At 34.2% G+C, this 13,120-nt stretch overlaps 1 protein-coding gene across 4 annotated transcripts in view; it reads left to right on the forward strand.

Moving 5' to 3' along the window:
- The window catches only part of DACH1 (dachshund family transcription factor 1), a 488,759-nt gene that overhangs the window by 188,964 nt on the left and 286,675 nt on the right, over positions 1–13,120 (forward strand). The window lies entirely within an intron of this gene.

Consider the following 13,120-nt stretch of genomic DNA (forward strand, 5'->3'; position numbering starts at 1 on the left):
CCAGTATTTTCTTCTATAAATTTTAGTTTTTGGCCTGATACCCAGATTTTTGATGAATATTTATTTGATTTTGGTGTATAGTGTTAAAGTGGCATGGCCTCACTTTTAAACATGTGGCTGTCCAATTTTACCAGCACTATTTGTTGAAGAGACCTTCTTACCTCACTGGATCGTTTTGGACCCTTTGTCACTAGGTATTAATTTTTAAATCATACATTTCCAAATATAATGCTCTACACAGTTACTGCTAATATTTTAAAAACATCAAATGTTAAAATTTCCTAGTGTTTGAAGGGACTTTTCTTTGAATGTCACTGAATTAAAATCTGTCTGCTCTCCTAACTGTATTGCTGTGTTTATTTTAAAATAAAAATGTTTTCATTGCATATAGAAGGAAAACTATTGATAACATACATTATATGTGATCATACTATGGTTTAACCCATTAAAAAATAGCATGAAAACCTACCATAGACGTATCTTAGAGAGCTTTTAATGTAGCCTTCTAGTATATGTCAATCTGTTAGAATCAAGTCTAGTATTTATAATAATATACCTATTTAACACAACTATAGCCATTCTTAGAGATTTATTTTTACATATTCTTTGCCTATCATTATCATTTCAGAATGAACTATTAGATTTGTTAGTATGGAAGTTTTGGGCTAAATTTACTTATATTTAAACATTGATACCTTGGACCAAAATTGTCCTTGAGAGATACTACAATCATACATAGCTTTACTAGTATTTTGAAAATTTTTTATTTTGCCAGTGCCTTAGGAATAATGTAATATTTTGTATTTGATCTTCAATCTCATTTTCACTAGTAAATTTTCAAGTTCTTTGGGTTTATTGATTACATTTATATTTTATTATTGAACTTACTGTGCTTGGCTTTTATTATTGCATTCTTATTGTTTTTATAAATTTAGGATACTAATTTATTTGACATGTAATTTTTAAAAATTTTGCTACTACTTTTCTGATATTGAAAATGTAATTAACTTCTTTGTGGATAGTTTTATACGTCTCTGGAACTAATGTCATGGTTATTAAGTCATAAAATCCCAAGGATAGTTTTCTTTGAGTCTTTCAAACTCTTAAGTGTGTGATTACGTAATCTACTCTTAAATGTGCCTTTTTGAAATATATCAACTTTCCAAACAGCAAGTTGTTCTGATACCATTATTTGAATAACATTGCCTTCCAGTGAGATTAGATGCATTTTCACAAGCAACCAATCATAGGTAGGAAAGAATTGTGAGACTAAAATATCTGTCCAAAAGTGACTTAAAATTTCACACCCTACAAGCTTAGATGTAATCAAGTGAGTGGAAGTGTAAGCTTTGTTATGAAAGGGTGCAAAACATTCTTAAGAGCTTGTGACTTTGATTTTTAAAAAGAATTGAGATTTGACTATACTTGGGCATAGAATACCTGGTTGGTGATTTCATGTTCCACAGATTGCCATCAATTAAAGAATTATGTAAGAGTGTCTATCTAACCACATCATTCTGAAGAACTAAGACAGATCAGAGTGTTCAGTTAGAGGTAACTGAGGATAATGCAAAGAAAGCAGAAAGCAGTAACTCAGCAGCTTTCCACTTTATCATCATTATCAAATTGACATCATATAAACCAATGAAACATGTCATAGCCTAGCTTCTCAGGTGCTTAAATAACAACTAAGACAATATAGGTCATAGGTCAATATGGCCATAGATGAGTAGTGGACACCCATTTCTTTCATCACATTTTCATGCCCCCCCCCACCTCCCCAGTTAGCAGATATTTATTGTCTTTTTCTTTTTCCCCCTTTTTCAGACATGATTCCTACATTCTGAGGATATGGGAAAACACAAAAGACATTAAAATATTTCAGCCCACATGATAATTAATTTATAGTAGTTCTAACCGTTGCTCAAGCTAAAAATATTTCTCAGTGAGAGAGGGGAGTTGTTAAGTAGACCAGATGCCACTTTTGTATGGGGTTTGGGAACATGAAGGATTCTAACAAGAGCATTCTAGGAAACAGCCACAGCAAATGCAAAGTTGTAGAGGGAGGAACATTCAATAATTTTTCAAGATAACAAGTACATTTTAAAATAGTAACTGTATTCATAGATGTGAAACAAATGCATCTTCGGAAATGAATTTCAAAGAATACATATGCTCATTTATTTTTGATGTAAATTTCTTAAGTGGTGAAATATTTATTTACTTATTTTTTTTTTTTGCCTCCAGGGTTATTACTGGGGCTCAGTACTTGCACCATGAATCTAGTGCTCCTGGAGGCCATTTTTTTCCCCTTTTGTTGCTCTTGTTGTAGCCTTGTTGTTATTGTTGATGTTGTTCATTGTTGGATAGGACAGAAAGAAATGGAGAGAGGAGGGGAAGACAGAGAGGGGGTGAGAAAGACAGACACCTGCTTTACCTGAAGCGACTCCCCTGCAGGAGGGGAGCCTGGGACTTGAACTGGGATCCTTACTCTGGTCCTTGAGCTTTGTGCCATGTGCGCTTAACCCACTTCGCTACTGCCCGACCCCTGAAACATTTATTTTTTATAGTAAGCATGGCAATTCAGATTTGACTTAGCTCAGACTTGATTCCATTCAGTTCCTTTCCGTTAGCAGTTTGTAGTATTGACATTATGTATCCCTTATTCAGAAGTATTTCCATTCATATGTAAAATGGGAACATTAGTAATAGTTATCTAATAGATACTGTGAAGAATAAATAATTTATTTAGCATGGTGACAGTAGCAAATTTAGTTGTTATTAGATTTCTCATTTTTATTATCATTATTTTGCCTCCAAGGTTATTGCTGGGGCTAGGTGCCTGCACCAGGAGTCCACTGCTCCTGGAAGCTGTCTTTTTCCCTTTTGTTGTCCCTGCTTTTATGGTTGTTATTATTATTGTTGCTGGATAGGACAGAAAGAAATGGAGGGAGGAAGGGAAGTGAGGGAGAGAGAAAGATTAAGACACCTGCAGACCTGCTTCACCGCCTGTGAAGTGACTCGCCTGCAGGTGGGGAGATGGGGACTCCAACCAGGATCCTTACGCTGCTCTTTGTGCTTTGCACCATGTGCACTTACCCCGCTGTGCTACTGCCTGGTCTCCACCATTATATATCTTATACTATGTTTCCATAAATAGGAATACTGTAATTGTAGTATATGTTGTCCTGCTTTAATGTCCCATTCTAGACTCTTAGTATTTGTGTTGCCTTTTATAATACCATGTTAAGTTACTGAGTAGAGTTAGTTAATAGTGCTGAATCCACACAATTGATTTTATTGTTGGAAATTAGTCATGTCCTCAGAAGAATCAAAGTTTGGTGATTACTTCAAAGACCTTAAAATATATCTAGGACTTTAATTATGTAAGAAGTATGCTAACTTTACAAATATGGCCTAAAATTCTGCAGGTAGAACCTTCGTTAAGACTTTAATCTGGGGCTGGGTGGTGTAGCACCTGGTTGAGTGCACATGTTACAGGTTCAAGCCCCTGGTCCCCACCTGCAGGGGGAAACCTACACAAGTGGTGAAGCAGGTATCTGTCTCCCTCTCTATCTCCTCCTTCCTCTCAATTTCTGGCTGTCTCTATCCAATAAATAAATAAATATTAAAAAAGTAAAAAAGGACTTTAATTTATACTTATTAAATTGAAATAACAGTATGTCTACTTCACAATTCTACTTAGTAAAATGCAATAATACACCTAAAATGCTTACAAGAATTCCTGGTACATAGAAATCTTCCATCTCTATCTTTATGTTGTTATTATTGAATCAATTTAAACACTAGGCAGGCATTACTTTTGTATTTTAGATTATTATTCAAGAACTAATGAATAAATAAGTGAACATAAGAATTAACATAGTTATTGGAATTTTAAAAGCAGACTGTGTTCAGTGTTTTAGGGGGAAAAAATCCCTTGATAAAACAATGTCTATCCAAGCTTGAAAGGACAATTGCCAATGTCTTCTCAACTCTATTAATGCAGGCAGTTTATATCATAATTTCTTATAATATCTAACATTAGTATTAAAAGGCCATTCATTAAAGAAAACACTTTCATGAAATATTAAATAGAATTCAATTAATGTAAATCATATTAATAGCAATGTTTGATGCTTTTGTAACATCTATGTGAGGTAACAAATTAAGCATGTTATTAAATATTTGCAGGCTGGAAACAGCATACCTTTATCTACCTTAATACAATCTTTTAATTAGTTCATAGACCTAGAATCCTCCGGGGAGTATCTAAATATTGTCAGAAGGTCTCTGAATTCTGAGCTTGGTATCTGAATTTCTGTGCTTCAAGACTGTATTTCTTGACAGCTCCCCATGTGATACAGACTGTGCAGCTTCTTTTTTTTTTTCTAGCAGGTTTTTCAAATCAATTAGGTGTGTACATATTCTCCAGAGACACCATACAAATAGCTTGTCAGTGGAAGGTAAAAACAGGCATTTTAGGTTGAAAAACCATCTTAACTTTGCTTTCCTAAGCCAGAAGATTTTGAGTTCTGATTTAATAGAATCTATTTTTAATCCTCATGTGAAACTATCTCGCTATGTACCAGTAGTTTAATATAGACATAATTAATGTTTATAGCTTTTAAATGTATGTTTAAATATGTACACGAATTGTTTTTGTGTATATATGTAGATTTATTTATTTTGCCAGATTTTGATTGTGACTGCTTTAGGCTCTAGATTGATGTACATTTACCTTAGCTTTTCCCCATGCTTATCTATTATTGGTTAGTATAAATTTCCTTATAAGTTATTTTCATTTTCTACATTAAACATATAGCTAGCAATAGTAGTTAAAATTGAAATAACAAATATTAATGTCTTATACACTAAGCCTTGAGCTATCACCCCAGTACTATAGGCATATATTTTATTTTTTCCCTCTAATTGGTAAAACTGAACGATGTTCTTTAAAAGTTAACTAATATGAGTGCTTTCTCAATCATATATCCCATATTTGTTTGGGTCTTGTATGTTCTCTGTGTAGTTGTGTGTTTCAGCCATGTGTTATTTCTTGGTATAGATTGTGAACTATCACAGTCACCAAAATACCAAGTTCCATGAAGCAGACACTGAAAAATATCAGCAGTTACTTAATATTGTTTATAATTATGTTATTAATGATTTAGTAGTAATTTAATTTCATATAATTCACCCCCACCAAAGGTCTGTGCCCTCTCCCCACTCTCTAAGGATGGCCTCGTTGGTTCTTTAAAGATCTAAGAGACAGGCTGACTACTTTTTTCCCCCCAAAGTTCATATGTTTTGATTCTCTACAATCCAGAAACCATCCAGTAATTGTCTCTCACTTCCTTAAGCATAATTCCCTCCAGTTCTATCCAATTTGAATCACTTAATTAATTAGATAATACTGTACTTTGAGTATCCTTTTAATTACTTAATAGTATCCTTTGAGTATCCTTTTAATTACTTAATAGTATCCTTTGAGTATACGTACCATAAATTCTTTGTCCAATCATTTGTCAATGGACATTTAGGTTGCCTCCTTATTTTGGTTGTCGTGAATCATCAACAGTTAATATTTTATGAGTACCAAGATTACTGGTGATTCATAAACACAGAACATACAAAATAGTCTCAATAATTTGCATGACAGATAGGAACTAATTTCCTCCAAAGTTCTTATTCTGGGTTTTCCAACCTTATTTGACATTAGGAAAGCCCGAACGAGATTAACATATTAAGAATTCAGTATATTAACTAAACCTATTAACTTAATACATAGATTGAAAGTAATTGTCAGTAAATTAAAAAAGGATTTTGTCCTCAATTTCATTTAAAATAGTCAATGACATCTGTTCAGTATATATGTTTATGGTAACATTTCACAAATTTCCGATATTTAATACTTTGTTTTCTGGGGCTATTTCCAAGAACTTTCACTATGTTGAATGTATCTCAACATTGGGACCTTACTGCCTCAGGCATGAAAGTCTTTTGCATGACCATTATGCTATTCCCACCACCCCAGATTAACCATTGTCTAGTCAAGGGTTCTATGTTCAATTTCCAGCACCACTTTGTTTCAGATTTAAGTGTTAGTGGTATCTCTTGCTTTCTCTCTCTCTTTCTCTTTGTCATACACACACAATAAATGCATAGCTCTTTAAAGAACATCTCCCTGCAAAAGGAAAAAAAAATTCTTATCAATATTTCCTGGATAATAACCTTGTTAGTTATGAAAATGATAAGAATAAACAAGATAACAATATTTTCATATGGGGAAATGCTAATTTATATATTGAAGATTATAAATCATTCTTCTTTTGGTGAAATGCTTAGTCTTAGGGTTTTTTTTTATTATTTTATACAGATACACCAATTTCATGTGGCTGATTTAATTAATTAAGAAGATACTAATGGTTATTAGTAGTCTCATATTTTAGATTTTTTTTCTGGTATTTAAAACTCAGTGTAAAGAGAAATATTAAGATTTAAATTATAGCAGGTGACCTGGGAGGAGGTGGCACAAAGGCTAGAGCTCTGACCTTGTAACTGTGAGGTCCTGCATTCAATCAACAGTGCATTCAATCCCACCCTATCCTTTTCTCTATGCTTACCTGTCTCCCTTGTAAAATAACTAAGATAAATCGTTAAAATTTCTATATGGTTTATGCTGTAGAGCTAGTCAAACTTGATGAATTTTAGTCAGATCATGGGTTTTCTACTATGAATTCTCTGGAAAACGTTAGTTCTCAAAGTTTTATATTATTTTTTAAAGCTTATTTTATATTTTCAGTATAAATCTAATATATGCTATGACAGAAAAACTGACATATTCAAATGCAGGAGGCATCTGAAATTCTTTGTCCAGAGATGATCCACCCTGATTTGTTTTTTTCAAAATCACTTTTAATATTTATGAAATCAAATATACAGTATGGTTAGAGGGCTCTAGATGAAGCACACTAAGATAGGAAATTATGTTTCTGAGCTTTCAAATTCATTTTTTTCAACTTTACTGGAAACATAAATATTTTCTTATAGTTTCGTAAACTCTTCCTTAACGTCATACTCCATGATTCCATAATATCAAGTGGATATGTAAACCACTAATCAAGTTTTACCTTTCTATGCAGAAATAAGACTATTTCATTTCTCATGGTCTGATTTTTTGTGGAATCAGAGGACAGGACTGCTCAATTCTAGTTGATGGTGTTGCTGAAAATTGAACCTGGTACCCTTGGTACCTTAGGCATGAAAGTCTTTTTGCATAAACATTATGCTGTCTCGCTGCCTCCTGCAGCCTGAGTTGTTCAGATGCAAAGATAAACACAGAGGAAGAGGTAAATGAACCCTATCTTTGAGACTTCCTCCACTGTGGTTTGGGCCAGGTTCCAACCTGGGTTGTGTATTTGGTAAAGAATATATTAGTGCTTATGTATTTGAATACAGAGACTTACACTTATATTCATGAATACTATATATATAAGCTTGACTTTGTAGAAGCAATTTGTTACAAATAAAATTAATGTAGAATATAAATATACAATTGGACTTTTCCTATGGTGAATAAATTGGTGGAGACAAATGAACTCATTGATTAATGGAGCAAGCTGTTTTCACCTTTAAATGTTTGTGTGTGTCCCAAGACTAAAATCAATGCTTATTTGTTGCCATGTATTTTATTTTCCTGGTATCCAACAGGTTATTCAATTTTATCTTCCTCCTCAAAAAAAGAAAGTGTGTATTTATTATTGTAACCCAGGTGTACAATCTGTTGCTTCTGTACAGTAGTTCTTTTCTCTTAGAGGAAAATGTCTTTATTTGAGCAGGTAAAATCTGAAACCAAAATTGCTGCTATTTCTCAGTATATAGCCATTACAGTTAACATAATCATGTTCCTCTGCTACAGCTGTTAGAAAATTGGACTTAATACCTTGGTAACTACAGAAAAGATTAGCAGAAGACGGTGTCTATGTGGAGGACTGGAGTTAGAAATATCTTCAAGGGAGTTGGGCGGTAGCAGCAGGTTAAGTGCACGTGGTGCCAAGTGCAAAGACGAGTGTAAGGTTCCCAGTTCGAGACCCCGGCTTCCCACCTGCAGGGGAGTCGCTTCACAAGCAGTGAAGCAGGTCTGCAGGTATCTTTCTCTCCCCCTCTCTGTCTTCCCCCTCTCTCCATTTCTCTCTGTCCTATCCAACAATGATGACAACAATAATAACTACAGCAATAAAACAACAAGGGCAACAGAAAGGAATAAATAAATAAAATAAAATATTAAAAAATATCTAAAATACACTTCAACTATTTTAAATATCTTTCATTTGTACACGTTTCTTATAGGTTCATATTACTTCTGCTCTTTGCTAGGTTTGAGTTTGTTTGTTTTTGTCCTCATTGTGGCTTCACAAATCCAGACTGTCATTTTTTCAGGTAGAGAAGAAAAAGTCATCATAGCTCTAAAGCTTGCAAACTCATGACCTCATGTTTTTAAACCCAGTGTTCCTGTTATTGTGCTATTTCTGTGGCCTAAGTAGGATTTTTACTATGTACTCGGAGGTGGTAATAAACTGACTAGACTAGAAGAATTGGTAAGCGATTGTCTATACATTTGTGAGAGAAAAACAAGTCAGGGTGAGACTGAATGACTGATGAAAATGAAGGGGAGAAGTTCGTTTATTTGGTGGGGGGGGCCTTTAAAATCTAAGATATGTGTGAATTAAAACAGCTCTGAGCTATTGCTCTGCTATGGCTGAGAACAGGAGAGACTTCACCATGGTGCATTTGTAAAGCTGGCCAAAACAAGTGCCAAAATCATGCATTTTTATTTTATTCAAGCTGTTAAGGGTAATAATTTATTTAACTGTGGTCTTCTGTTTGATTGAAACTAGTGGAGTCCCCATTGCTCTGTTTACTGCTGAATTTTTGTTATAGATAATGAGATTGAATGTAACTACTATTAGCTCAGTAGATGATTCTATAAAGAAATGCTCCTTGCTACTTGTTTCACTTCCTCTTTCTGCTAAGTTTTTCTTTTTCTTTCCAGGAGTGACTTACTTCCAACAGAGCAAACACCCACTTAAAAACAAACAAACAAACAAACAAACAAAACTCATTTCATCAGAGACATTTGTTGCTTGATGAAGAAATCGGTTGTATTTTCTAATAAGCTGGTAGTTCCAGTATTTAAAATTTGTTCTATCAAGATGATAGAGCTCTCCTCTGCCCACAACACTCTTACAAATAACATAAAGCTCTGTTGAAAGTAATTTTAACATTCAAGTCTTTTCCAACTACTGGATGAATTCACTGAGACATATAGTAGAATATAGAGAATTGAAGCACATAAACTTGCAAGAAAAGAGGGAGGAGGAGAAAAGTAGCCTGTCTAAGACTTTGTGAGAACTGTAGTTGTTATGATTGGGAGGTACGGGGGCACAGAACTGTGGTGCTAAGTGTTGAGGTCTGGAGCTATATACTTATAATCTTAAGCTATAATCTTATATTCTCATAAACCACTATTAATTTCTTAGTAAAAAGAAATTCAAATATTTTAGAATTAATAATTAGGCTATCTTCAGTAGAGTCAAATAAGGGTAAAATATCAAGCCTGCCAATAAGAGACCTAATTATAGGTTTTGAAGGTATAGAGGAAACTCTTGTTAATAAACAAACTTAACTTCTCCTCAAACAAACGAATTCCTATAGAGTCTTATAAGTTTCTCAGTCTATTCTTTGAGAAAAGGCTAAGTGACTTGACTTTCCTTCCAAAAGTTTTCTTCCATTCTCCTAGTTAGTATCTTCAGTGTGTTACCACGTTTAAGACTATTTACTACTCCCAGAGGGTTAAAGAATAGGAAAGCTATCAGGGGAGGGGATGGGATACAGAGATCTGGTGGTGGGAATTGTGCAAAGTTGTACCCATCTTATCCTATGGTTTAGTCAATGTTTCCTTTTTATAAATAAAAAAATTAAAAAAAAAGATAGCGTGATCATAAAAAAGATTTATTTACATTTTAATGGAAGGTTTTAGACCTTCCATACTGAAGATTTTTATTTAGTAGTTTCATTAAACTCAGAATTCCAGTTTGTTTTCTCTTCATTTCATGTAAATTTCAAGGCTACCTCATTAGTTGGAGTAGAACATCTGAAAAATGTTTTTTGGAGAAAAGAGCTTAATAAATTGTGTGTGTATATATTTATATATATTTTTTTCATCCAATGCTTAACTACTACTAAGCCTCCTCCTATTATTATTACTATTGTACCAGAACTATCCTCCACTCTACTTCCCCACTAGGGAAAGATAGAAACAGGGTGGGCGTATGGATTGACCTGCCAACATCCATGTCCAGAGGAGAAGCAATTATAGAATCCAGAACTTCCACCTTCTGTACCCCATAAAGAATTTTGGTCCATACTCGCAGAGGCATAAAGAATAGGAAGACTTCCAGTGGAGGGGATGAGATACGGAACTCTGGTGGTGGGAATTATAATTATATATAACAATAATTAGTATTATCCCATGATCTTGTTAATCATTATTAATTCACTAATAAAATATTTAACTAGTTGAAAAGAGAATGAAAAGAAATTGGTATAGAAAAAGATTTAGGGGGAAAAAAAGAAAATGACTGGTGGCAAATGTGGAAGTATGTGTAACAGGAATGAAAAAAAAACATTGTAGAATATCTTAAAGATATACAGTGGGTTCAAATATAAACAAATGTGGAAGCAAAATGATGAGCTAGGAAAAGTAGACAGGAACCATGTATGGTAAATCTCGCTGACATTTTAAAGAGTGTATGGAGTCTTATAGGAAGCTATTGTTTTATTTCACAAAGTGAAAAATTTGATCACATTTGCACTTAAGGAAAACCCTTAAGGGATCAATATCGAGAGTTATGTAATAGAGGTTCTAGAGTGAGACAAAGCCAGAGTTATTTTCTGGAAGGTTTTAGAAGGCTGTGATAATTAAATAAGGAATGTGGGACTGATCTGAAAGATTGAAAAGAGAATAATAGGGAAGGACCTGAGTGATGTTGTCATTGGGATGATAGTTGAGTGTATCAAAGAAAAGAAGAGACATTGCTGATGCCTGCATTTTTCACTTAGTTAATTACATACTGTGTTGCTGAAACAGGGAGAAGAAATAGGTCTTAATGGAAAGATGCTGAGATCAGATTCAAGCAAGCTGAGTCTTAGATTATTACAGAATGTCCAAGCAGATATTTCCAGCAGACAAATACAAACCTGTCAGAATTCTAGAAGGACTCTCTAGAGTGTAGATGAAAATTTAGCCATTACTCCTCAGCATGTAGGTGATGATAATAGAAAAGATCACCCAGAGAGAATGGTGATTGGGAGATAGTTGTTGATTAAATGGGTACAACTTTCTTATGTCACTAAGCACATTAGTACCATATTTGTTCCCCTTAGCTAGAATATGGTGGCTTGGAGACAAAGAACCCATCTTTAAATGACTTATTTATAGTCCATTACTTAGGGAACCCACAGCCTTATGCTTGTGCAATACTGCTGATTAGCCTCTGAACCCAATATTGTTTTGTTGTATATATATTTTTTTCCTGAGAAAAAGTGTGATAGCAAGGGAGAGATACCAAAGCACATTCCACCATCCATTCTAGTGGTAGTGGGAAATTGAACCCCAAGGGTTTATGGATGGTTAGATATGACCTTTTGTCTCGAGTCATCTTTCAACCCCCCATACTGTATTGCTTTCCAAACAGCAAGTACTTAATATTTATTTGTTGACTGCATATATTACATATATTCATTACACTAAATCATAGAGGTAGGATATTTTAATCTTCTGATGAAGCAAAACAATTCAGCAGAAGCTAGAATGAAAATACTAACTTATGAAATATGTGTTTCTAGGTTTTACTAACTGTAGGTACATATTGGCCATCTAACTGTTGGAGAAATATTTCATAAAACCACATTCTACATTCACATACTGATGGAAGCTGAAAGCAGAGTTCCGTGATGCTGAGTTTGTTTCACATTTTTTTCCACTCAAGGCTAGTGGATAAAGTATCTCTCACCTTCAACTGTTCTAATTGTAAAAACGAATCACGGAGAGTCCAGGCAGTGGCACACAGAGCACGCACATTACCATGAGCTAGGACTTGGGTTCAAACTTTTGGTTTCTAACTGCAGGGGAGAAGCTTCAGAAGCTATGGAGCAGTGCTGCAGGTCTCTCTCTCTCTCTCTACCCACCTCTTCCTTTCTCTCCATCCATCTATCTCTTTGTGTCTCTGTAAAAAATAAAAAAGAGCGGGAGAAAAATGGCCATTGGGAACAGTGAAAATCTAGTACAGGCAATGAGCCCTACTATAATCCTCGTGGCAGGGAAAAGAACAAACTCGTGAATATTAGACATGTGAAAGACAAATGCTGCTTAATCAGGAAGTATTTTTTACTATTCTAAAGACAGATAAAAGAAATGAAACTTCAGATGTCTCAGTGATGTCCAACAAATAATCCTAAGCGTTTCCAATTTATTTTAGTATATTCAAAGTAAGGCAACCTAGTGGGGCTGTTCGTTTAAATAGAATAAGGGTTAAATGATAACTTGACTTATCTTTTACATGACAAAAAATAAAGAAATTGCAAGACCTTTTCACACATTAGATATGTATTGTCATTTATCATCTAGATATCAGGCTAGCAGTGCAAAGTAATAAAACATATCATCGAAAAATGTGCTATAGGTCTGAATCACTCTTTCATTCCACCTCCCAGCTAACTGTAGTATTAAATCAAACAAGCAGAACATTTCCTTAGGCAGCCATTGCCTTTTAATTTCCTGAAGAACCTTAAAATATCATTCATTACAAGTACTACACATATTTGGTTTTTAAAAGTCTCATAAATCAATAGCAGGCTGACTGTAATAATTATTACAAGTTAGTGCATAATTTTCCTGCTGAAGGCTGCATGCAGAACTTTAGCATATGCAAACGAGGCAATTCAAACTGTGTATAGATATTAATATGAAGAAGCAGGTAACGAGGTACAGGCTATGAATTATGCATCAAGAGTGGCTGATCTTCAATGAGGAAAATGAATTCAGCATGTAATCTAA

Source organism: Erinaceus europaeus, chromosome 5 (assembly GCF_950295315.1).
Source record: "Erinaceus europaeus chromosome 5, mEriEur2.1, whole genome shotgun sequence".
NCBI lineage: Eukaryota > Metazoa > Chordata > Mammalia > Eulipotyphla > Erinaceidae > Erinaceus > Erinaceus europaeus.